The following is a 4,726-nucleotide window of genomic DNA, read 5'->3' as shown; positions in this document are numbered from 1 at the left end:
CTAACTTGTTTTTAATTTTTAAAGGCACTAATAATAAATTCTTTAGAAAACACTGTAAAATTCAACAATATTAAGGTGCGCATTTCTTCAAAAAATATTCACTCATCCATGCAATAGTTTATGATTTTAAATTTTATTGTATTTCTTCATATACAATTGTGCAAAGATCTTAATGAGACAGATTTAATGAGCATCAGCAGTTTACTTGCATTTAGCCAAAGCATTTGCTACAGTATGTTGCTAATCATTTCTGCTGTTACAGTATTGATACAGTTTGAGAAGAAACCAACTTGTCATGTAGCATTTGTATTTAACATCTATTTATCAAATCTGATATGCGTAAATATTACTTTTTCACTTCAAAATACAGATCAAGGATGACCATTGTCTTAAAACAAAATGGCTACCATTTCAGTAGACTTTTGCTATAAACTTTTGCTTCTGCATAAAGGAGGAAAAACACTACAGATTACTGAATAACAAGAGAAGTACAATATAAAATGTCTAAAGCTTTTGCACAGTTTTTTTTTTCATTTTGATGTTTAGGATTTAGAAGAGAGGACATTTTCTGTTTTGTGGAATTGATTAAACTTTTTTCAAAGTAAGTAATATCTTATAAAGCACTTTAAAAAGGACTCTTGTTCCACAAAGGTCCAGATACTCCTGTTGGAATTCTGTGTAAGTCTCCAACCTGGAATGTACAGTACCTCCTTTCTCATTCACTGCAATAAAAAGGAAAAGAAATGGTAAGTACTGTCACCACCTAAGGTAACTTAATGCTCAATATAAAGATGTATTATATTTTTCAATAGTAATCTGTAGCACAGTAATGCTACTGTACTTCCTTAATTATTTACAATTACAGTAGTTCAATTCATTTCTTGGTTCAATTCAATCATTACCATTGCTTATTCTTGCTTGATTCTAGACCAATAATAAAAAGACAAAACCAGGTTTTCAATGTCACATATGTCCATGCAGAAATGACTGCATTGGACTGATGGCTCATTGATTTGGCCAGAGTTTGAATCTGACCTCGCTGAACAGCATCTCATGCTCTGATGAGTCCTGCTCAAAGCTTTGCAGAGTAAAAACAGAAGCCTTAATGATGATGACCTACAGTAGGGACACTCAAGGGGATTTAACTCTTGATTAGTCAAAAAAAGCACATTAGCCCATTGAATATTATTCTAAAGTCTAATGAATGTGCTTGTTAGCCTACTGAAGCTGATGCTGGACGTCTTGGAATTCTATCATATATACTGCAGTTGTTTGTTCAAGTGTTAATTAATGTGACAACCTGACCAAGTTTATAGAGAAGTTGAGGATTAATTTGGCATAACTCGTCTGGCTGACACAATGGTATCCTGACTCTTAAGGTAAGCCTGACAGGACTCCCACATGCTTTTCTGGGACTGAGCTAGGGAGCTGCTTCAAGGGTGAGATGGAATTGGTTGGAGAGGTGCAAGAAAGATGCACAAATGGAGGTGGGATGTTTAGATGTAGGAGAAAGGAATTGGACAGGTTTAAACTTTGACCTTCTCCCAAACTTCTGTTAAACAAAACAGCTACTAAAAACCAAACAAGCTAGATGGTCTCAAGAAGCCTCCTATTGTTTGTAAGCTTTCTGTGTAGTTATAAGGACAGTGCTTAAAGGAGTGTTAGTTCTGAAAGTTATTTAAATTATTTCCTTTTTTGGTAAGAAACATAAAATTTAAAATTTAAATTTATTTTTTTTTAAAAAGTACACCTAAAATGTCTGTTTTTTCATCTATGTAAGGGTAGTATTTGTGCATAACCAGAAATTAAAACAAAGATTTTGGGGGTGGTTTAAAAAAATGTTAAATTTGTAAATATATCTTTATTTTCTTTATATAGTATGCCAATCCTTTATGGTACATGAAACAGAAAATAAAAGAGCTTCAGATAGTGTGTTTGACTCAACCTAGTCTTTTCTGGAAATTGTGAAAATTATCACAGATTTTTCCAAAATGACATATAATTTCTACAGTCGCTTTATGCTTATGATTACTCTCTGTTTTCCACCTTGTGTTTTGGCTTTAAACATGGTCCTAAGGTGGATAATCCACTGATTTAAAACGTTTGGGAAAAACAACAATAACTCTTGATTATTTATTAGGCTGGCATGTCCAACACGGACAAACAGACTGAAGATTGGTAGATGGATGATGTTTCTTAGTTTACACCTCTGCTTCTCCGAAGTGTTCCTTTCCATACTCTTCTGTTATCTAGGTATCCCAGCTACACTAATTCAGAACTTTGGACAAGATTGATAGACTCATTCATATTGCCCCTGTACTGTGGCTGTAAGTTACTAGTTTTCCAAAAGTGGAAGTTCTTTATGCGAAATGACAGGCATACAAATGATGTAAATTATAGATATTATTTTACAAATTACAAATGTTGTTTGATTGTTTATTATCTGTGATTTAGAAATTCTTCAAAATTAGCATTGCCGATGTTCATACTGTAAAATACACTTCCATATACAGTTAGTGTTCTGTTGGGTTCTAAATGAGGTTCTGTTTGTGTAGAATCAAAACCATTATTTTCAGTGAAAATACGTCTCGCGTGTCTGAATACCAGAGACAGGGCATTAAATCCCAAATTCATAAACTGTTACTTTCTGTAATTCATGGAAAAATCACCCAGCTTCTCTAACACTGTGGGCATACGCTGTATATAAAAGATAACATTTACCTTGTATATGATTTTAAGATTACTATTTATATAAAATATATGTACGTTTCTAAGCAAGTGTATGAACTGTGAATACTGTATGTACATTATGTTCATTCAATATTTTGGAAATCCAGAAGTACTCTGTTTTTGTTGCTGGAAAACACTGAATGCACATCTACTTCATTAGAAATAAGAAGGTTCTGTTTTCATTCAATGAGTCTTTACTACTCATGGCCCAAGTAAAGCTACTTTTCATTTAAGTCCAATTAGGAGGGATTTTATTCAGCATGCGAATGTCTTGGAGTAATTAGATGAATATCACTATTTATTTCATAAAGTTTATCTTATGGACATTCTTGTTGGGTTTTATATAATTCACTTGTCAAAATGCCCAACACAGTGCTATCGTTTCAAGTTCATGAAAGAAAAAATGAAGCTTTGAAGTGGCTGTGAAGGAAACTTGTTACTAAGACTTTCTTAATGATCTATGCTCCTCTAAAAAGACACAGTTCAGATGGAATTACTTATAATGCAAAGTGGCAGTTAATACACTTCAAATAGAACACCCTCACATGGGTTTTCACTGGGTGTTCCAAAATCTTCCCAACTTACCGATACAAGCTGTGTCTCTCAGCTGTCCCTGCGTTTTAATGTTTCCAATATAGGCTCTGGGATGCCATGACCATAATTCACCAGGAATAAGCAGCTTTCTGTATGTAGTTGTATGGAATTGTTGACTATTAAACTCAGCACTGTGAATGGTTAAATGTAGTGTATTCATTTCCTGCAAAACGTATCTTCAGACTATGTATTCTGGGATCTTTTGGAATAAACATTATAGTTTGACAATTTCGTAATCATGCACACAATTTGTGGTCAACACCAAAACTCAATTGTTTCAACAAGTTTTGAACATGATAATAAATTTGGTTAGCAGTTATAAAAACCAAGTCACCTCATCCAATAATTGTTGTTGATGAAGATATTTACAGTTCAGCCCTCTTCTTATTACCTGTGCTCTTCACTTGTAGTGGGTACTGACCATTTGAAAGAAAGCTACAACACAGAAAGAGAAGAAATTACATCTATATATCTTTGGCTTTGGTCCCAGAATGCCTTGTGTCAAATGTGGCCCTACCGAAAGTACAGATCAGCTGAGTTGAGGCAGAAGGTCCATGACACAGGGTTTCAAGATGGTTTCTTCATTGAAAATATGGTTTGGCTGTTATCTGGTAAGTGATCTTCACCAATTTCTAAAGTGTGAAACATTATTTAGTGCACAGTTCTTAATATTTGCAATCTTTGCATTTTATATTTTCAAACTGCAGGATGCCTAATTTAGCCATTCTGCAGTCATGTGGTTTTAAGCTTTCTAATGGCAAGGATGGCAAGAATCTGCTTATTCTGAGAAAACTTTCCTATAACATAACCTTGTCAGTCTCATTGTTCTTTATTGCATTAATTTTTGTTTCTTCAGTGATATCAAACTGATATGATGTAATGCCAATTACCAGAATTAGTAGTAGGATAACAAAAAGATCTTAATCTAAACAAAATACCTACTCTTACCTACAAAAGCTTGCTGACAATACCTTCTTTATTTTATTTTATATTATTAAATTAAAAAATAAAAAAGTATTTTCCTGTGTATTTGTGTTGCTGATCTCATGGCAGACGAACAGTTCTGGTTAGTGTCCAGATGCATGGTAGACAGAGCTTTGTGTGGTTGTTGACAGACTGAAGTGAGACTCCTAAGCAAACAGAAGACAGGAAAGAGCAGAGCTCTGCCATGTGCAACATACTGTACTGTAGCTGGTGTGAAATGCCTGTCTCTCCTGTTGCAGATTCCCTTCTTACAGTACTATGCCTTCTATCAGTTGTTTTCAAAGTGCACAGTTCTCACTTTAATCTCCAGCATTGTGGGAAAGGAATAAAAGTTGATTAGTGGGAATACAGAGAACATTTGAAAAGCTGATGCAGTGAGAATGATGCACTAAAAACAGAGCACATATGCTTTTTTGTG

The sequence above is a fragment of the Lepisosteus platostomus genome, chromosome 17 (assembly GCF_059453375.1).
Source record: "Lepisosteus platostomus isolate fLepPlt1 chromosome 17, fLepPlt1.hap1, whole genome shotgun sequence".
Taxonomy (NCBI): domain Eukaryota; kingdom Metazoa; phylum Chordata; class Actinopteri; order Semionotiformes; family Lepisosteidae; genus Lepisosteus; species Lepisosteus platostomus.
Note: the sequence above shows the minus strand (reverse complement) of the source record.